At 45.5% G+C, this 22,780-nt stretch overlaps 1 pseudogene; it reads right to left on the reverse strand.

The window, feature by feature from the left end:
* Positions 1 to 210: 210 nt before the first annotated feature.
* Positions 211 to 6,162, reverse strand: LOC128568524 (leukocyte receptor cluster member 1-like; annotated as a pseudogene).
* Between the last annotated feature and the right edge of the window lie 16,618 nt (positions 6,163 to 22,780).

Raw genomic sequence — 22,780 nt, forward strand, 5'->3', positions numbered from 1 at the left:
GGCTTGGCAGCCAGTAGTGTGCGTAGCTGGGCAGAGCTTGAAATGTGCCTAGCAGGAATGAGGAGCTGGCATAAGGGTTAAACACACAGTCTGGACATAAAAATTTTAAATATATCAACAATTTTTAAAACAGGAATTTCATTTTGGAAAATATTTATGAATAAATAGTTTTATATGATGGCTGGCAGCAGTGGCCTCTCCTGTACCCCCTTAGGAGTCAGTGAGCAAGGTGGTCCTATCATGGGGCGGGGCAGGCCAGCTGGGGTTGAACTGGGAGTTGTACGCGGCCCACGGTCATCTGTCTCTTCTTCCTCCAACTGACCCTCATGTGCTCGGCCTTGGACCCCGGCCAAGAGGGCTTCTGCCCGAGCCCTCTCAGCTGTTTCCCTCCGAAGAGGGTCATCTGGAAGCTGGTCCAGGGCTGGGGTTTCCTTAGGCCGCTGTTTCTCAGGCCCCTCCTTTTCGTTTCTGTTGTGATGCCTTCACCATTGCGCCTTCTCTTCCTGAAATGCTTTTGCAACTCCGCAGAGGGTCCAGGAGACTCTTGCCCTTCTCATCTGGGCTTGGGCCAGGTGAGAGGCCTCCCCGTCCTGGGGGGAGCTGGTACCACGGGGGTTGTGTCTGGGCCTCCGCTGCACTCTGGCCCAGGTACGTCAGGATGCCTCTTGCCATTCTTTCCCTGTCACTTTTCTTCTCTTGTCGTCCCTTTCCCCTCATCCAGAAGCTCCCAAAACAAGTCCACAGGGCCAGAACTTGGGGCTCCTATTTCAAGCTCAGGCAGCGAGTTCTGATGTCCAGCTTTCTTCGGTAGAAATTCTGTGCCAGCCTCTTGCTCAGCGAGCAGCACTCTCGGCTCACGTTCCTTCTCCTCCTCCGGGGCCCGGGCCTCATCACGGCGTACACGGGCGGGCGACATTGTCTTCGTTCCGGACATGCCAGCTCTTCCTGGGCAAAATATTCACGGCGTCCTATCGGTTTGCGGACTGGCCCGCCTCCTAGCACTTCCGACTGGGGAGAGGATGCTCCCTGGTTGTCTCAGCCTCGGCCACAGATGGGTCCCGGGCCAATTGGCACGCCCCTTGGGTTTGTAGCGACAGGCTATCATGGATTTCATTTTAAATAATGCATTAGCAGAATAACTCCCACGAAGTAGGTACTCAAGAAATGGAAGTCATTTTTCTGTTGTCATGGAGAACTGAGAGCTTATTACATGTGTATGTCACATGTAAGGCAATTCCTGAGGATACCTGCACAGTCTACCAAATGGGAGAGGGAAATAGTCCCACCTTTCAGAGTGGTGGCAATTGTGCCTTCCAGGCCCGTTTTGGGAGGAGGGACTGCTACTGTCATCCGGAAGGCCAGGGATGCTGTTCACCACCCTACAGCGTGTGGGACAGGCTCCCCCACAACAGAGAATTGCCAGGTCAAAATAGCAACAGTGCCCAGGTGCAGAGGCTCTTCATTACTTAGATTTTGACTGCTTCATAGTCAAGTGCGGTGAGTGACGGGTAGAAGGACAATTCCAGGCCGGGGCGTTGGCTCACAACTGTAATCCTAGCACTCCGGGATCGCCTGACAACAGCGAGACCCCCATCTTTACTAAAAATAGAAAAACTTAGCTGGTCGTGGTGGTGGGCACCTGTAGTCCCAGCTACTGGAGAGGTTGAGGCAAGAGAATCGCTTGAGCCCAGGGGTTTGAGGTTGCTGTGAGCTGGGACGCCATAGCACTCTACCGAGGGCGACAGAGACTCTGCCCCTCCCCAAAAGGAGAATTACAAATGTTATCCCAAAGGGCATCCCCCAAGCAGCATCAGCATCAGCATCACCCAGGAAGGTATTAGAAGGGCAGATTCTCAGGCCCTACCCCAGTCGTGCTGAATGAGAAACTCTGGGAGTGGACCCAGAAATCGATGCTTTCCAACCCTTCCCGGTGAATCTAACGCCCGCTGAAGCCTGACCCTGTTTCCTGTTATCAACCTCGGCTGTTTCCAGGCCCGGCGCTAGGTGGCAGTGAATCCTGTAACAGTATTGTCCCAGCCGCTAAAAGCAGAGAGTTGCCCGCTTGCTCCAAATCAAGGGGTGACAATTGCTCCACAGAATTTTGGCATAGACTGGAGTTCATCACCCCACCGTTCTAATATCAGAAAAAATAAGCGTGGTTCAAAGTCATTTTAAGGTCTCTTCTTAGTCTCAAGGTACTTCAAGGACTTTGTAATTGTGCACATTCTCCCAGAGAGAATTTAGCGAGCAACTAAATTCCGGACTGTTCTCCTAAGACACCTTCTCACCCTGTAAAACCCCCAAACCGTGAGAACCAATTTCTGCCATTTTGGTCACCTTTGGGCCAACTAGTTGGCCCATCGCACACTGATCAGACCTCTGGCCCCTCCTCTTCACCATATCTGGTGAATGATGACCATCCCAAGTTTCCCAGGATCTTTGTCAGAGAAGTAAAATTAGAAGTTTGGCAAACATTGTTTAAAAGGAAGAGCAAAGGTGTTGCAGTTCAGGTAATTTTCTATTATGACCACAAGGGGGCACCCTCCACCCAGTCATGGGCGTCTATGGCCCATGCAAAGGCTCTGAAGGGGAAGATGAAATGACGAGCTAGACAGTGGAGGGGACTGTCACTTTTCTTCTGTAGAGTGGTGGAGTGATGTGGCTTTGGGGTTAGACCTCAGCCCTGAACTCTAGAGCCAGTTTCTCAAAGTGTGAGTCCCCACCAGCAGCATCAGCAGCATCTGGAAGTTGTTAGAAAATCAAGTTCTGGACCCCGCCCCAAACCTGCTGAAGCTAAGCTCCAGGGGTCAGCCCTGCAGGCTGGGGTTTGGCAAGCCCCTCCCCGGCCAGCTGACTGTCAAGCCAGCCCGCTCAAGAACCAAGGCTCTCTAGCCTGAAGCATCTTCCTGGTTATTCACCGATGCACAAAACCACGTTGGTGTCTGATTTCGTCACACTTCTGCCAGGAGGTGAAACTGAAGATCACACTTCTGCCAGGAGGTGAAAATGAAGATCTCACTTTCTTGATGCTCCACGTCTTCTTCAGGTCATTCACCTGAACACTTGAGGACGCTGAGATCAGTCACTCTGCCTGAACCTGTGCAGGCCAGCCCTGGGCCAGCTCGGAGAGACACAGGAACACAAGTGAGGTGTCAGCCCCCACGGAGCCTCCAACCCCCTGAGAAACAGAACCCCGGGGCCCAAAAAGGCTGAAGGCAATTGGGGCCTGGGAACTTCCCCACCGGGGTGTAGGCCCCTCCCCCTTCACGCTCAATTTTCTCTAGTTCTCTTGTTCTTTCTTCTTACCTTCCACACCTTTTGTCCTATTCATACCCCCTAACCTCAATCCCATTCTGATTCTAAGCCACAGAAGTTCACGAGCAGGCCAGGTGAGAAGGGGCTGAGGGGAAGCCTACGGAGGGAGCTGTGGAGGTGGAAAGCACCAACTGCGCTTTAGTGACAGTCACCCCTGTCCCAAGTTCAGTATAGACTTGGAGACAGGAGACCACCTGTAGGCTATAAAAGAGGGCAACTTCACAGGAGCTGTTCCTAGGCGAGGGGGACTCTGGAGAGCAGAAGGGAGAGAGGCCACTGGGGCAGGCGGGAAGCCGTGGGCAGTGGGCCTGGTGGGAATGGAGGCTGAATGGGAAGTCAGGTGGTGGGGCCCCAGTGGAGGAGGAAGCATTTAAAATTTGAGTTCGATGCTGGAAATACTAGGTAGATGTGATAGGTTCTTAAGCAGAGGGAGATCACCTACCTATACATAAGAATTAATTTTGTTGTTATTGTGAAAGCATCATCTATGGCCAAGGTCGCAAACTCAAATGCCTGTAGCATGAGGCTGGCTGGGGAGAAGCAGGAGGGCCTGTGGTGGCTGAGGCTACCTGGGAGCATGTGTCCACGCTGAAGTGGGCAGTGACAGGGACTGCTCAAGTGCAGACCATTTTTTTTCAGGGCCAGGTAGAAGCCCAGAGCTGCCAAGTCAGCCAGCTTGTCAGCAGAAGTCAGGACTTTGAATTTCTTTTTTATGATGTAAAGTTTATTTTCAGATACAGCAGCTAATTAAAACGTTTATAATAATGAAGATCTCTGGGCCTCTAGGGTGGATCACTTCTGACCTGCATTTGTTTTATCTGGCCTGGTGATTGGTACCATACTCTCTCGAAATGTTACAACTATTATTTCCATTTAGTTTCCTCCCTCTACTTTTTCTATTAAGTCCAATTTTTTTGTATGTGTGAACAAAAAAATATAACATTCACCAAGCATTAACAGTATATTATTTATTTTTTATTTTTATTTTTATTTATTTTTTGTAGTTTTGACCGGGGCCAGGCTTGAACCTGCCACCTCCCCACCCCGTATGTGGGGCTGGCACTCTACTCCTTGAGCCACAGGCGCTGCCCAACAGTGTTTATTTTGAATCCTGCATGTAGATTATCCCATCTAATCCTCACACAATCCATTTTATAGATAGAAGAACCAGGGCACAGAAAGGGAAAGCAACTTGCTCCAGATCACCCTGGTAGCAAGTGGGGGAGCCGGGCGAGACCCAAGTCCAGGTGCTCAGACTCCAGAGTCACACACCGAACTTGCGTGGAATACTCTTCCCTGCATACTTTGGTTACCATATTTCAGTTGGTTTCCCTCTTCCAAGTCTGAGTGATTTTCACAAGGTTGTACTTACTGTCTGGTATTAAAATACTGTTTGCCTTCTTTGTTGCCCGTGACTTTGGTGCATGAAGCATGTGAGTCTGTTCTTGTTGGTTTGACAAATACCAAGAGCCTATGTGTGGGAGTGCCAGTCATCCACCGTCATGAAACTTCACGTTAGTGGGGAATACCGACAGAAAACAAAAACTTCAGCCTGGTATGTCATGTTGAGATGGGGGCATCTTCAGCGCGTACTGAGATCACATGGTGGCCGCAGACTGAAAGACTTCCTGAGAGAAGTGTCATAGTGGTTGAGTCTCAAGGAACCCCTGGGCTCCAGAGGCCAGCACTGGAAGAGTCAGAGGGGTGCAGGCAATGTCAGGAGACTGTGACAAGGCAGGAGGAAGGAGGCCAGGGACAGTAGGGCTGAGCCCACCTGAGATGGCTGACAGGAAGGGCCGAAGAGTGAGGGCCTGAGGCTTGAGCGTGTTGACGGGCTGAGGGAAGCCTTCAGAGAGAACGCCGTTCGTTGCTGTAGAATGAATGGACGGGAGGGAAAGGGCCTTGCCTCCATTCAGCCTGGCACATGGACGGGTGCCGGCCTGTCCTTGGTTATGGGGCTCTGGGCAGGCTGCTTCACCTCTTGGATCCCCAGTTTCCTCATCTATAGAAGGGACTCTCTCCCTTATACGGTTTGGTGAATATTGAATAAGATGCTGATGCCCTGTCTAGTGCAATGCCTGGCCCGGAGCAGCCCCTCAGACTGCTAGTTTGTATCGTTTCTGGTTTGGAACAGGCTTTCTGAAAGAGTGGAAGGGAGCGACGGCTTGCGAGGGCTTTGACAACCGCAGTGGTGCTGAGTGGACCTGGGAGGCCAAGTCAGCAGCTAAGCGTAGCTAACGTGAGTCTGGGTCACGGTTTCCACTTGCCTTTTGAGGACTGCGAAATAAGGTTATGTTACTTTGAATGAAACTTTAGCTTTACCATAAACTCACAACGAAGGCTCTGGTTGCCTGAGAAGCAGCCTGCCCCAGAAGGCAAGGCTGACCACAGATCCTGCAGGGGAGTTAGCTGTCATCAGTGCTGAGGCTGCTCAGCTTCCCGAGAGGGTTTGTCCGTGCTCCAGTGAGTCTGAAGTTCCTGTAGGTGACATCACTCTGCCCAGGTGCAGACAGCCCTGCCAAAACGAACACTCTTCTCTGGGCAGCTGCTCAGAGCCCAGCTGGGGGTGCTACATAGCTGCTCAGGATTCACGTGTGACTGGCAGACACAGCTGCCACTGCCTTGCTTGCTCCCAAACAGCACAGAGCAGGACAGCCTCCCAGGCGGTGGGCAGCTCTAGGCGGCCGTGTTCACCTTGGGGCTTCCTGCCACACCCAGGAAAACAGAGGAAAGCTCTGTAAAATTACCACAAGCATGCTCTCTGTTTCTGTAGTCCTTTTTATTTAAGAATCTCAGTTGCTGGGACACATGCAAGTTTACCTTCAAGGTTTCTGTGCCAGCAACCATGTGCCTAGATTTTTAGACGGTGATGGCTATGGAGAAATGGACCTCAAAAGTGTAAGTCTAGCTTATTCTTTCTAAATTAAATAATTTCTGCAGTGTGCTGAAATTCCTGTGTGGAATATGACACAGACAGGGCTGCCACTTCTGAATCACTAAGTGTGTGGCCAGACCCAGATATTGGTATTATTAACTGGGCTCCTAAGGATGGATTTCTTCCTTCCTTTTTCCTTTCTTCCTTCCTTTCCCTTCCTTCCTTTCTTTCCCTCCCTTCCTTCCTTCCTTCCTTCCTTTCTTTCTTTTCTTTCCTTTTTTTTTGAGACAGTCTCACTCACTATGTCACCCTTGGTAGAGTGCCATGGCTTCATAGCTCATAGCAACCTCAAACTCTTGGGCTCATGCAATTCTCTTGTCTCAGCCTCCCAAGTAGCTGGGACTACAGGTGCCCACCACAATACCCAGCTATTTTTGGAGACAGGGTCTCGCTCAGGCTGGTCTTGAACCCATGATATCAGGCAATCCACCTGCCTTGTCCTCCCACCATGCTGTGATTACAGGCCTGAACCACTGTGCCCAGCCTCTTAGGACTGATTTCTCATGGAGTGTTCTGTAGACCGGCTGCCTCAAATAATCTGGGGCATTTGCTAAAACTGCAGGTTCCTTGGCCCTACCCCAGGCCCCCTACATAGACAGCCTCATGGATAGACAGCTTTGTTTTTAACAGGTGACTTTAGCCACAGCTCCCTCAGCAACTCTTGAACACATTAAAGTTTGAGAACTGTTGCATATATGAGTCTGACGCACCATGACCTTGACCACTGCTCTGGAATAATTGAACTTGAGTTCTATCTTATAGACCCTAGACTTTTTTCTCCTAACTCAACTAGCCTTCCCTCAGCTGCTGAGAGAAGTGTTGGCCAACAGAACAGAAAGAAGCAAAGAAAGTAGGAAAGTAACGTCATCTGAGGTCACGTGCAGGCGGAGGCCAAGAAACTGTGATGGAAACCCCCAGGGCTCCTCACCTAGACTCTGCCCCCAGCTTCAGGAGTTAAAATGGGGTGCGTGACGAGACACCACACAATTCTTTGGCAAAGGGGCTAGTTGCAGTGAGCAACTTCCTCCTGGAGAAGCTTCTGCTGCCGCTTCTGGGTTTGTTTGGCTTTTGTGCTCTTCCTGGCAGTCCTGGGGCAGAGACTGTGTGAGCAGAGAGTGGGTAATTTGGATACCGAAGGTCAGGCAGCCTGGCCGTGGCCTCAGGGTCTGGCCTCTGAGGGAGCAGAGGAGCCCAGTCTGTGCATCTGTGAACGGTTCCGTGCAGGCTGTGCTGCCAGCCCCTGGAGCCTTCCTTCCCCATGGAGAGCCACACAGAAGCATTCTCCAGGAACCCAGCCAGCAGGACAATGGACACTCTGTTCCTGCCTTTGTTGGCACCCAGGCAGTTAACCCAGAAACCACCCTCACGCCCTTTAGGGCAAGCAAGTTTTAAGGCTCTCCTTTCAACTTTGGCCTAACTTCTTATAGGCTAAGAAGAAGCTCTTTCCTCTCTCATAGCACTGTTTTTCCATGTTCTTTGACCATAGGGTCTTTAAAAGGGTATCTTTTCTTGCTCTGCAGCTGATGTTCCCTGAGAGAATTTATAGATTTTCAGAAGAATTTCCCCAGGAAACCTATGTCCACTCAGCAGTATGGGCTGAGAACACATCAAGTGTCTTCCCCAACCCTTCCAGCAGCCAGAGATCAAAGCCAACCCAGCAGGCCAGAAACTGGAGACATTTAAACAATTTGCTTTTAAGTTTATTTCATCATATCCCATATCATTTCAAAGATTAAGGCAGCTTAAAATGCATATAGTGTATTACAATAAGAGGAATAGAAGCAAAGGGCAAATAAAGGAAGGGAAACCAGGTAGAGGTTTTTACATAAACCCCCCAGGTACATTTACTAAAGACAGCACACACATTTGATTCTGGACTTTTTTAGGAAGGAAGGAAGTGATCAGCCCTAAAAGGTACCCAAATAGCTTCAATGCCTTTACACTTTGATTTAAAGAAATCTGTCATTTATTGAGTTCCTGCCATGGCATGGAGGATAGAGCCATGGACAAAATAAAGTGTCTTCCTTCATTGGAGGAAATAAATAACATACAAGTAAAGAATGACACATATGATGATAATATGTCAGGTGGTAAATGCTAAAGGAAAAAGGAAACAGTATCTTTCAGGGGTAGAAAGTGATCAGGGGAGAGGTGTGGCCATTTTAGACAAAGCCTTAGGGAAGTCCTAGGAGTGACGTTTGAGCAGCAGTCTGAAGAATGACGATGCGCCACCCAGGTTGTGTAGGAGAAGAGTGTGCTTTGCATGGAGGCCAGTGTGTGCAAAGGCCACAAAGCTCAAGGGTGACTGGTGGCTATGGAAATTCCAAAAGGTCCGCTCGGCTTGGGAACAATGAAGAGGGAGACGTAGGGAGTTCATGGCATCCGTAGCAGTTGTGCAACACGGCAGCCCTGGAATTGAGCAAAGAAGCTCCATGATTTCAAGAGATCACTTGGCTGCTGTGTGGAATGTAGCCTGTAGGGGTGGGAGGGTGTTAGTTAGACTTCAGACTGGGCAGCTTAAACTACAGGAAGTTGTTTTCTCACAGTTTTGGAGCCCAGAGTCCAAGCAAGATCAAGAGGTCATTAGTTTTAGTTTCCCTGGAAGCCTCTCCCCTTGAGCAGCAAAACACTACCTTCTTGCTCTGTCCTCACATGGTCTCTCCTCTGTGCCCACACATAGATGGTGTATCTAAATTTCCTCCTCTTACGAGGACGCCCGCGGGATTAGGGCCCATGTTAATGGCCTCATTTTAACTCTGTCACCTCTTCGAAGGCCCTTCTCCAAAGACAGTGACATTCTCAGGTGCTGGGGATTAAAGCTTCAACACATGAATGTGAGGGAAACACAATTTGACCCATGACAGGGCAATGGTAGAAGCATAGAGACCAGTCAGGAGGCTAATGTCATAATCCAGCCAAGACATGATAGTGACTTGGACCAGAGTGATAGGTGTGAAAAGGTGGTCAGACTCTGCAAATATCTTCTAGGTAAGGTGGGATTCACTGACGGAGTAGAAGCAGGGTGTGAAGAAAGAGAGGGGTCAAGTTGGAGCCTGACCAACTGGAAGCATGGAGTTGACCCTCATTGGGATGGGGGAAACTATGGGAGGAGCACACTTGAGGGTACGCTGAGATCAAGGAGTTCAATTCGGGGCATCTGAAGTTTGCCACGCCTCTTAGTCATCTAAGTGGAGAGTAACTCATAGGATACACCTGTTTGGAGTAAGTTAATTTACTCTTCAAAAGCGTACAATCCGGTGAGTTTCAGTATATTCGCAATACAACGCAAGAATCACCACTTTCTAATTTCAGAACATTTTCATCACCCCCAAAAGGAATCCCATGTGCATTTGTCACTCCCTAGTCCTCTCCTCAATAGTGCATAGTGACTATTAATCTACTTCAATCTACTTTCTCTCCTTATTGATTTGCCTATTTCAGGCATTTCATAAAAAATCGGATCATACAATATGTTGCCTTTCGTTTCTGGCTTATTTCACGGCGTGTAGTATTTTCAAGGTTCACCGTGAGTATCCGTACTTCACTCCTTCTTGTGGCTGAATAATATTCCGGTGTCTCACTATGCCATATTTTGTTTATTCACTCCTCAGCGGATGGACAATTGGATTGCTTCTACTGTCGGCTGTTATGAATAATGCTGGTATGAATATTGATGTACAAGTTTTTGTGTAAATATGTTTTCAATTCTCTGGGATATACTTAGGAGTGGAATGCTGAGTCATAGGAATATTTTCAGGAACTGCCAAACTGTTTTCTAAAACAGCTGTACCATATTACACTCTCACCAGCAATGTATGAGAGTTCTGATTTCTCCAGATATTTGACAACCCTTGTCATCTTTTTTATTAAAGCCATCCTAGTGCATGTGAAGTGGCATCTCATTGGGATTTTGATTTGCATTTCCCTGATAAAGAATGATGCGGAATATTTTCATGTGCTTATTGGTCACTTGTATGTCCAATTTGGTAAAGTATCTCTTCAAATTCTATTTAAAAATTTTTTTAATTCTAATTTTTATATTTATTAATTACTTTTTTTGAGACAGAAAAATAAATAAATATATTAATTATTTGCCCTGTTGCCTTTGGTGGAGTGCTGTGGTGTCATAGCTCACAGCAACCTCAAGCTCTTGGGCTCAAGTGATTCTCTTGCCTCAACCTCCCGAGTAGCTGGGACTACAGGTGCCTGCCACAATGCCTGGCTAATTTTTAGAGACAAGGTCTTGCTCTTGCTCAGGCTGATCTGAAACCTGTGAACTCAAGAGATCCACTAGCCTCAGCCTCCCAGTGTGCTAGGATTATAGTTGTAAGCCACCACACCTGGTCTATTTGTCTATATTTAGTTACTTATTTTTTGTATTATAAAGGAATTTTTTGTTGAAAAGTAAATTTATTTCAGGTTAATGTGAGGGTATAAAAAAAAAACAGGTTAAATATTTGGTTTTGTTAGGTAGAGTCCCTCTTGTGGTTATGTCCCCCACACAAAAGGTTTGCCAAACACCCCCACTCCGTACCCATTCAGTGAGAGCATCCCAATCCCCTCCCCTTCCTCCTTCCTTGTTACCCCTCCCCCCACTTGAATTGAAATAAGTTTTTCTCTCATGTGGGCATGCATCAGATCATCTACTGGCTTCATATTAGTATTGAGTACATTGGATAATTGCTTTTCCATTCTTGTGATATTTACTAAGAAGAATGTGTTTCAAAACCATCCAGGATGTTACAAAAGGTGTGAAGTCACCATCTTTTTTATGGCTGAATAGCATTCCCTGGTGTGCATGTACCATAGTTTGTTAATCGATTCCTAAGTTGATGGGCATTTAGGTTGTTTCCACATCATGGTGATTGTAAATTGAATTGTGATAAGCCATCTAGTGCATATGTCCTTATGATAAAATGATTTTTTTTCTTTTAGGTAGATGCCTAGCAGTGGGAAATTGTGGGGTCAAGTGGGAGATCTAGTTTGAGATTTTTGAGGACTCTCCATACTTATTTCCAAAGAGACTATATTAATTTGCAGTCCCACCAGCAATATAAAAGTGTTCCCCTCTCTTTAAATCCATGCCAGCATCTGCAGCTCTGGGACTTGGTGATGTGGAATAATCTTACTGGGGTTAGGTGGTATCTCAGGGTGGTTTTGATTTGCATTTCTCTGATGATTAGGTGCAATGAGCTTTTTTCTTCTGTCTTCCTCAGAGAAGGTTCTATCCATGTCTTTTGCCCAGTGATAGATGGGATTGTTAGCTCTCTTTTTATTGATTGATTTGAGTTCTCTGTAGATCCTAGTTATAAAGCCTTTCTCAGATTTGTAATATACAAATATCTTTTCCCATTCTGAAGGTTGTTTATTTGCTTTGGTTGTTGCCTCCTTAGCTGTATAGAAGCTTTTTCAGTGTAATTAAGTCCTATTTATTTATTTGTTGCAATTGCTACTGAACTCTTTTCATAAAATCTATCCCAGGCCAATATCTTCAAGTGTTTTTCCCAAACTTTCTTCAAGGGTTTTTATTGTTTCATGCCTTAGATTTAAATTTTTTATCCATCTTGAATCAATTTTTTGTGAGTGGTGAAAGGTGTGGGTCTAGTTTCAGTCTTTTACATGTGGATATCCAGTTCTCCTAGTAACATTTATTGAGTAGGGATTCTTTTCCCCAGGGTTTGTTCTTGTTTGGTTTGTCAAAGATCAGGTGGCTATAAGATGCTAGTTTCATTGCATAGTTTTCTATTGGGTTCCAAATATCTATGTCTCTATTTTTGTGGCAATCCCATACTGTTTTGATCACTATGGCCTTGTAATATAGCCTAAAGTCTGGTAGGGTGATGTTCCTAGCTTTGTTTTTATTACTAACAAATGCCTTGACTGTATGGAGGTTTTTTTTTTCTTGTTCCATATGAAACAAAGAATTATTTTTTCCAAACCTTGAAAGTATGATGTTGGTATTTTTTTTTTTTTTTTGCAGGTTTTGGCCAGGGCTGGGTTTGAACCCACCACCTCTGGCATATGGGGCTGGCGCCCTACTTCTCTGAGCCACAGGTGCTGCCCATAATGTTGGTATTTTAATGGGGATTGCATTGAATCTATAGTTTGCTTTGGGAAGTATAGACATTTTAACAATGCTGATTCTTCCCAGCCATGAGCATGTTATGCTCTTCCTTTGTTGATATCTTCTATTTCTTTTCTTAGTGTTTCATAATTTTTTCTGTAGAGTTCCTTCACTTATTTTGTTATGTATATTCCTAGGTATTTCACTTTTTTAAAGCTACTGTGAAGGGAATTGTGTCCTTGATTAGCTTCTCATCTTGGCTGTTTTGGCATATACAAAGGCTACTGATGTGTGGACATTGATTTTATACCCTGAGACATTACTATATTTGTGATCACTTCCAGGAGTCTTGTGGTTGAGTCTTTGGGGTTCTCTAAATATAAGATTATATCATCAGCAAAGAGCAAGAGTTTGACCTTCTCTGCCCCCATTTGGATGCCCTTTATTTCCTTCTCTTGCCTGATTGCATTGGCTAGAACTTCCAGCACTATGTTGAATAGTAGCGGTGATAGAGGACATCCTTGTCTGATTCCAGTTCTAAGTGGAAAAGCCTTCAGTTTTACTCCATTCAGTATGATATTAGCTGCTGGTTTGTTGTAAATGTCTTCAGTCAGTTTAAGAAATGTGCCAACTGTGCCTATATTCTTAAGTGTTCTTGTTAGAAAAGAATGCTGAATGTTATTGAATGCTTTTTCTGCATCTATTGAGAGAATCATGTGGTCTTCGTTTTTGCTTCTGTTGATACAGTGAATTACATTTATGGCTTTGCATATGTTAAACCAGCCTTGCATCTCTGGGATAAAACCTACTTAATCATGATGTATAATTTTTTTAATGTGTACCTGTAATCTGTTGGCTAGAATTTTTTGGAGAACTTTTGCATCTATATTCATTAGTGAAATTGGTCTGAATTTCTCCTTTTTAGTTGGGTCTTTTCCTGGTTTTGGTATCAGGGTGATGTTTGCTTTGTAGAACGTGTTGGAGAATTTTAATTTTTTGGAATAATTTTGGTAGTGTGGGTATAAGCCTCTTCTTTGAAGGCTTTTATAGAATTCTGGTGTGAAGCTATCTGGACCAGGGCATTTTTTTGTTGGGAGATTTTTTATTGTTTCTTCGATATCAGTGCTTGAAATTGGTCTGTTCAAGAAATCTATTTCTTCTTGGTTAAGTCTGATTCATTTCTTCTATATTGTCAAATTTCTGGGCATAGAGTTTCTTGTAGTATTCAGAGATAATCTCTTGTACCTCTGTGACATCGGTTGTTATTTCCCCTTTATCATTTCTTATTAAGGTTATTAGAGATTTTACTTTTTTGTTTCTAGTTAGCCTGGCCAAAGGTTTATCAATTTTATTTATTTTTTCAAAGAACCAACTTTTTGTTTCATTGATTTTTCTGAACGATTCTTTTGTTTTCAAATTCATTAATTTCTGATTTAATTTTGGTTATTTCTTTTCTTCTGCTGGGTTTGGGATTAGATTGTTCTTCTTTTTCTAATTCCATAAGATGTACATGAGTTTGCTGAAGCAGTCTTTTTGCCTTTTGGATGTTATTATCTAATGTGATAAATTTCCCTCTTAAGATTAGTTTTGTTGTATCCCACAGGTTTTAGTAACTTGGAGCTTCATTGTTGTTACCTTTGAGGAATTTGACATTTCCTCCTTTGTTTGTTCCTGGACCCAACTATCATTCAGCATAAGGTTGTTTAATTTCCAAGTCTTTGTGTGAGGATGAATGTTTTTGTTGGAGTTGAGTTCCACCTTTATTGCCTTGTGGTCTGAGAAGATACAAGGTATAATTTCTATTCTTTTAAATTTGTGGAGATTTGTTTTGTATCCTAGGATATGATCTATTTTGGAGAATGTTCCATGGGCTGATGAGAAAAATGTATATTCTTTTGGGATGGTGTGTTCTGTATATGTCCATTAAGCCCATTTGTTCTAGGGTCACATTTAAGTCCTTTGTATCTTTGTTTAATTTTTGTTTAGAGGATCTGTCCAGTTCTGTCAGAGGGGTATTAAAGTTCCCAGCTATTATGGTGTCATGAAATGTCATATTGCTCAGATCAATCAAGGTCTGATTCATAAATCTGGGAGCATTTAAGTTGGGTACATAAATATTTAAAATTGAAATGTCCTTGTTATATTGTTCCCTTGACCAGTATGAAGTAACTTCAAATTTTATTTTTAATTGAGTTATCTGTCTGTAACTGTTGAGTATAGAATTCTTTATATACTTTGGGTATAAGTCCCTATCTGATATATAAGTTATAAATATTTTATCCTATTCTGTGGATTTCGTTTTCCTTCTATTGATGATGTCCTTTGAAGCACAACAGTTTTTACCTTTGGTGATGACCTGACATATACACTTGAGAATCATGAGCATATAGATGTTATTTTAACTCAGTAAGATCCACTAGGAAGTTAGTTTAATAAGTAATAGAAGTATTCAAGGACCAAACCCAAGACTATCCTTCAATTAGAGGTTCTACATGTTGAGAAGAAACCAAAAAAGGGGACTGAAATGGACTCCAATCTCATTTCCTTTTTCTTTCAGTTTAGGAGTTTTCATTCCTTTCCAGAGCAGCAACAGAAAATTCAAAATTCTTGTTGGTGTTTTAGGCAGTGCAATCTGACTCTTTGTTTCAATTCTTACCTTCAACGTGATGCAGATTCTAGAGCCATGCCCATTCCAATGAGGAGTGTGAGTGTGTCAATCAAGGCCCTGTAGGAAGCAGATGCAAAAACGGTGTTAAAAGCCTAGAAATGCGTTAGATGGTAACTCCACGAAAGACAATGGGGAAAGGGATCAGGAGCAGTCAGGGAGAGCCTCAGATAGCTCTATAGTCATGGCATCTGCAGAGGGAGAGGGTAAATATAAGGCCTGTTGGGGGGAAGAGCTTTGGACTGCAGAGCAGTTCTGAGCACATCTTGGCAAGGCTAATGGGGCTCCTGCACACAGCTTGCTCAGAAAGAGGTCTGTGTTGTCCAGAATAGCCTGGTGCTAGTAGTTCTGGCATGATCAGTCACTGGCTGGCAGCAGCTTGGGAGAGTATGGCCCTGGCATGAATAGTGAAGTGGATCGAGAAGATGCTGCAGCTAGAGACTGCCAGCCAACTGCAATTCTCCCTGCAGGTTCATTCTTGAGGACCCAGCAGTGCATCCCCCTGACTTCTTCCATTTATCAACACACTCAGGAAGCAGTCCCACCATGGTTTCTCTGAGTTTCTTTTCTAAGGAGCTCCCATAGCTGTAATAGGTCTCAGGCCTGCAGATGGTACTCATTTTCTCTCTCCTTACTATCCATTTAAAATGCCTCCACATCCAGTTGTCACAGGGTTCTGGAAAATTAACTCAAACCCTCACTCTTGAGGGATCTCAGCTTCAGACTTCTTAACTGGGGTTGCTATCCCTATATACATGTCCCTTGGGTCCCACCTGTGTGCCTCCATTGTATATAAGCAACCCCACCTCCTCTTGTGTATAAGCAGCCCCACCCTCATCATGATCAATGACCTCTGCCAAGATGGTGACTCCCTGCCTACTGGCCCCTTGACACAAAGTGTCCCACGTTCTATAACAGCAACGATAGCATGTAATTCAATGGACCCTTGCTGCGCCATCAGCTGAGAATGTACCCTCTTTGAGAACCAAGACCTCCACCCCTGCAGAGCCCAGAGTTGCAGGGACAGGAACACAAGGTCCATCAGTGGGTCATCAGGAAAAATAGTAAACGGGGACACTCCTGTTCCCATTCCTTGTTTCCCCGACCAATGTATTTATCTTATTGTGGACAGAGTGATATATTGAGATCTCTGGTTTAATGCCTATGATGGATCCTGTGCATGACCCCCAGCCTTCAGCTGTGCCTATAGAAAGCCTTTCCAATACTCTGAGGCTCACTGCATCTGGATGGAGTGCTTCTGGGTAATACAATCAGTGGATCCCATGTTAATGGGCCTGCATCCTCACTTCTATTGCTGTGAAGCATCTTCTGGGACAGATGCTATGTTGGGGAGGATAACAACTGTGGACCAGCTATTCTGTAAAGCCCCCTGGAGAGCAATTCTGACTAAATCCCTATTAGTAGGAAAAGAAAACTCATACCTTGCACAATTATCTTTCTCTGAAGATGAACTGATGGCCCTCCTAAGACAGAAAGTCAACTTGCCACCAAGTAGCCAGTACGCCTTCTTGAGGAATAATGCCATATCAGAAGCTATATTAGTTTCCCAGGGATGCAATAATAAAGTACCCAGATTAAGTACTGGGTACTTAATTTCTGGCTTAAGTAACAGAAATTTATTATCTCACAGTTCTCAAAGCTAGGAGTGCAAGTTCAAGGTGTCAGAGGATTACTTCCTTCTGAGAGCCCCAAAGCATCTATTCTAGGCCTCTCTCTCTGGCTTGTAAGATGGCTACCTTCGGGGCGGCACCTGTGGCTCAGTGAGTAGGGCGCCGGCCCCATATGCCGAGGGTGGCGGGTTCAAACCCAGCCCTGGCCAAACTGCAACAAAAAAATAGCCGGGCATTGTGGTGGGCGCCTGTAGTCCCAGCTGCTCGGGAGGCTGAGGCAAGAGAATCATGTAAGCCCAAGAGTTAGAGGTTGCTGCGAGCCGTGTGACACCACGGCACTCTACCAAGGACCGTACAGTGAGACTCTGTCTCTACAAAAAAAAAAAAGATGGCTACCTTCATCTTGAGTCACCATATTTTCTTCCCCTTTTACATGTCTTATCCAAATTTCTTCTTTTTGTAAGGTTCCAAACATGTTGATTTAGAGCCTACCCTAATGATTCATTCTAATTTAATTGCCCTTTTTTTTTTTTGAGACAGAGTCTCATTATGTCACCCTCGGTAGAGTGCTATGGCATCACAGCTCACAGCAACCTCAAACTCTTGGGTGTAAGTGATTCTCTTGCCTCAGCCTCCCAAGTAGCTGGGACTACAGGCACCCACCACAACACCCAGCTATTTTTTTTTTGCAGTTGTTTAGCTGGCCCGGCTGGGTTCGAACCGGCCACCCTCGGTGTATGTGGCTGGCGCCGTGACCACTGTGCTATGGGCGCTGAACCTTAATTGCCTTTTTAAAGACTCTATTTCCCAAATGTGGTTACATTCTGAGATACTGGGAGTTAGGACTTCAATGTATGAATTTAGTAGGGAGGCACAATTCAGCCAATAACAGGGTCTTGGGGCTGGCGTATGTTCCTTCCAAGCAGAACATACACAGGTAGCAGTAGCTAGACCAGCCATGGTAAGTGGAGATTTTGTTGGACCCACACATGTGTGGGCCTCCTGCTCTGCTATCAAGGCCACTCTGTGCATATACCCATCCTACACATGACATCAGCCAGCTAAATCATTTTGTCTACTTGGTTGCTCAGTGCCTCTTCATGGAGGATATTTACTAGAATCAAAATATGATAGAAAAATCTTCACTTTGTTCCAACTCCCATAGGCCATCCACATGTCTCTGATCTCCCAGACACCTAATCAGATGAGCAGACCATTAACATCTGCCCATGGATTTCAATATATTCTCACCTCAGACCACTTTTCCTTTTCTATGAAACAGATGTCCTCTTGCAACTCCATCCATTGGGAAGACTTCCTATCTCCATCCACTGTGGTTCAAGACTACTCCTGAATGTAACTGAAATGCAGCTGTATGACCTTTCGCCTCGCACTTGCTACCAACCCAAGGCTTTTGTAAACCAACCCAGACATTTTCCTCCTTGCTCAGCTGGTCTTACAGACCCCCAACATGACACAATTTTGGGGAGAATCACTCATGCAACTGTGACAGGTGATCTGAGGTCTGGATCACTTATTTATGTACCATGATCCCAGATTTATCATGTCCAACTTACAATATAGTGCTGTTGGGTTCTTAACTTTATGGCTTGGTGGAGCAAACAGAACCAGCTCATAATAGGCAGTTTTAGACAAATTATTGGTTTGTACACAATGGCCAATTGATCTGTCTGTACCAGGGCCCAGCAACAAATACATCAGAAGTTGTTTCTCCCATGCCATATACTTGCTTGCTGTGGATGGCATGGTCTTGCTCTAGGATCCCAGGACCGCATGATGATTCATTCCCTGGGACTTGCAGTAATGTTTCTTTTACTTTAAAGGGGATATTCTGTCATACCCCTGATCCCTAAAAACTTCACTGAAGTGACAGGTCCCTGAATCTTCACAGTATCCTTTTCCCACCCTGCAGGGTGCACCTGTCTCACCAGATTTCCAGTGTTTAGCCAACTCTCACTCATCCCATCTGATCAGCATGAAGCATCAATGTGGTGTTCTGTGGGATGTTCAGGTTTTCTAGATCTCTTAGGACTGTGTAATGACAGAGGGCAAGAGAATTAACAGAGCAGAGAGGCAAAAATCTAGTTAAATGTCAATTCCATTCCATTCAAAACATGAACTGTTTCTGATACGCTTTTCTAATCAGAATAAAAAAGAACACATTCACTAAATCCATGGTCACATACCTTGTATGCACTTTAGGCCTTTTTAATCTACTCCAGCGGAAATCCCATTTCCAGCCCAGCAACTATGACCAAGGTTGCTACTCTGTTGGGCCTGTGTCAGTCTATAGCCATTCTCTATGATCCCATCTGCTCTCTGCAGGGGACTGACTTGGAAGTCAAATGAAGATATGAAAGAGTCCATCATCCCTACGTCCCTTATGGTGGTACTAATTGTCTTCATCTCTCCAGGATGCAGTTGTTTTTATTTACTGTCTTGGCCAGGAAGGAAGGCAACTTCAGAGGGTTCCCCTGGGCCTTCTCTGTTACCATACTCTTGTCCCACAGGCCCAAGATCCAGTGTAAGGGATACACCAACTGTTCAGCTTTCAATCCAAATTTTACACTCAAGGACTAGGGAAATGGTCTCTGGTTGGTTTCACAGATCCAGTGAACCATCCATGGACAAGACTTGGCCATGATTCCATTCATAGCCTGGTACTTATAAGCTCCTACTTTAACAGGGGACTATAATCATATTTTGGGTCTCTGGGCATCAGTATCACTCCACATCTGTCCAGGACAATTTTTTTTTTTTTTAGTGGGAGGTTGAGACAGAGTCTCATTCTGTCACTTTGGGTAGAGTATAGTGGCATCACAGCTCACAGCAACCTCAAACTCTTGGGCTCAAGCAATCCTCTTGCCTCAGCTCCCAAGCAGTTGGGACTACTGACATGCACCACAATACTTGGCTAGTTTTTCTATTTTTAGTATTTATTTTTCTTGCTCAGGCTAGTCTCAAACTCCTGAACTCAAGCAATCTACTCATCTCGGCCTCCCAGGGTGCTGGATTTACAGGTGTGAGCCACTGTGCCCAGCTTTAGGAGAGTCTGAAACACCTTGGTATTCCCCTTCTCTTAGTGCTCAATAATCTGAGTAGATATTCTAGTATATACGTGCCATAGTGTTTCCAGTTCCTTTCTCTAGGACCAATCTACCTCTTGATCAGCAGGTTCTGGATCTGAAAACTGACTCTGGTCCAGTAACTGAGCAAGGGACCATGACTTCTTATTGGGGCAATTATCCTTAGTCTCCTGCTCCTTCATTCATGTTCTGTTGGGGCGCAGTGGCTCATGCCTGTAATCCTAGCACTCTGGGAAACTGAGGTGGGTGGATTGCTTGAGCTCACAGGTTCAAGACCAGCCTGAGCAAAAGCGAGATCCCATCTCTACTAAAAGTAGAAGAACTGAGGCAAGAGGATCGCTTGAGCCCAAGAGTTGAAAGTTGCTGTGAGCTGTGACAGCACGACACTCAACTCAGGGCAACAGTTTGAGATGCTGTCTCAAAAAAACTTGTTCGTGCTCTCTTGGGAGAGGGCAGTTGCAGATGTTCAGCATCACCCTGTGGGCTTCCTATCTATTTTGCTCCTAGGAGTACCATGCTCATCTCCACAACTTCCTGAAGGTCAAGCTTTCTTACCTCCCCCTTCAAGCTCACCAGTTGTCATGGTAAAAGCCACCAGACCTGGCTTCTGATGGTTAATGTGCGTGGCCTTTGTTACATGAGAATGGGGAGACATCCCCCATGGATACCTACAAGCCCAGTGCTGTGACCGCCTCTCTGGCCTGCAGAGGAGAGCCAGCACTGAACTTCTCAGTGGAGCTGGAACGCTTTGTGGCCTTGGTTAATTGTGTGTCCTCTGGGCCCTCTCACAGAATGTGATTCTCTGACCTCACATAATGTATCCATTTCAGCATTCTCAATTCCTCCTACTGATTTATTCCTTCCTCTGCTATCTTTCAGGGTCAGTCAGGCATTTCCACTTTGCGTGGCACAGAACATCACTTTCTCTGGTTTCTAAGAAATATTAGAGTTTTGGTCAATTGCTGAGGAATAAGTTCCCCAGAACCTAGTGGCTTAAAATAATAAATATACATTGTCTCACAGTTCCTGCAGGTTGGGTTGGTACAACTGGATGATTTTTCTAGCTCACAAGGTTGCAGTCAAGGTGTCAGCCAAGGCTTGAGTGGGGCTGGAGGGTCTGTGTCCAGGGAGGCTCACTCACATGGCTGGCAGTAAGTTCCGGCTGTCAGCTGGATGCTTCAGTTCTCCACGTGGTCTTTCAGCCTACGGGATCTCTCTTCTCCATGTAGCTTCTAGCAAGCTAGTCTGGACTTTCTTACCTGGCGGCTGGGTAGAGAGAGAGAGCACTCCTGAGACTTACTCCGATCTAATCACAGAGGTGACATCCCATCACTTCTGCAGTATCCTAGTTATTAAAAGTGAGTCCAGGCTTGGCGCCTGTAGCTCAGCGGCTAGGGTGCAGGCCATATACACCAGGGCTGGCGGGTTTGATCCCAGCCAGAGCCTGTCAAACAACAATAACAACTACAACAAAACAACAGCCGGGTATTGTGGAGGCTCCTATAGTCCCAGCTGTTTGGGAGGGTGAGACAAGAGAATTGCTTAAGCCTCAGTGTTTGAGGTTACTGTGAGCTGTGACACCACAGCACTCTACCAAGGGTGACATAGTGAAACTCTGTCTCAAAAAATAAAAAAAAAATAGAGTCCATAAATCTAGCTCACACTCAGTGGGAAGGGATTCAACAAAGGGTGAGTGTTAGGAGGCAGGAATCACCAGGGGCCATCTTGGAGACCACTTACCATAGCTACCCTAGGAGCAAGTTTGCTCCCAACCCCTGGGGTTCTTGATAGGCTGTTTAAATCCCTCCTCTCAAGACAATGACTTTTTGCTTATTCAGTCCTATACTCTGGTCCCTTGATCAAGAGCTCTCTTATCTAATCCCTGAGGTCATTCCCTGGCTCTTTTTGATATATGCCAGCTAATTCTTAACAAATCTCTCTTCTCCCTTATCAGGCTTAGCACATCTTGGAACTTAATTCTAGCCATTAGAAAGTGAAGGCAGCTCCTGAGAGGCCGGGGAACCTGTTGCTTTGTGGGGTCAGGGCCTCTCCACCACTGGCCAGTATGGGGAAATGCTAACTCTTACTAGGAAGAAGTCTGCTACCTCTGTAAGCTCTGAGGTTCAGAATCACCTCTTGGGAAATAGGAGGGAGGTTGTAACCTTGGATATTAATAATACCCACAGCATCCATCCAGCTATTCCCATCCCACTTTGCAAGGGCCCAGGTGTTCCAACCAGGATTTGGCCTTAGTATAGCAGACTAGTCTAGGTTGAATGTTTGAGTGTCTTTGGAACCCTGCAGCTCTAACAGTCAAGTCCTGCAGCCGGTCCTCAGCTATGCTAACTCTTCCACTGTAGGAAATAAGGGCCTCTTTGCAAACTACCAAATAAGCCCTCTGTTTCTCACACTTATCCGTTAACTGTTTAACTGTTTGGTAAAGAACCTCAGTTTCTCCTCTCTCTGGAGGGCTTCAAGACAGTTTAGCAAAACCCAGGTAACTCTGCTGTCCTTGCAGACACTGTCTCCCCTCCTCCCCATAAGACCTTTCAAATGCCTGATTCTTCCACCTACAAGGCTGTTCCTTTCCACCAGGATGCTTCAGGCCACAGCAGTGCAACTTCAGCAGTTAGGCTGACACATCGTGCCAGGTACTGTCTGTGGCCCGCAAGCTACTCAGGATGGTGTCTTTTTTGCCTCCTTGGTGAAGCAGTCCTCAAGCCCCATCTTCCTGCCTGTTTTCTCCCGTCACTTGCATGCTAGTTTGGGTTCTCTGAGAAGCAGATGCCAAGATGTGATAAAGTGTAAGAGATTTATTTGCTGAAAAAGAAGGAAGCAGGATCAGACAGGAAGAGTCTTCAGCCTGTCCGGCAGAGCTGCTGTCTGTTTAAGGAAACTGAGAGGGGACTGGGTAATATGCAGGAGTCTCAGACTGCTGTGCCATTCTAGGAAAGTTGCAGCCAGGCCAAAAGAGAGTCTTCAAGTTGAAGGGATCCTGCGTTAGGACCAGAGTATGCTCTCAGACACTGGCTGGGCACAGCTCTACAAAGCATAGCCCAGCAC

Source organism: Nycticebus coucang, chromosome 17 (assembly GCF_027406575.1).
Source record: "Nycticebus coucang isolate mNycCou1 chromosome 17, mNycCou1.pri, whole genome shotgun sequence".
Taxonomy (NCBI): domain Eukaryota; kingdom Metazoa; phylum Chordata; class Mammalia; order Primates; family Lorisidae; genus Nycticebus; species Nycticebus coucang.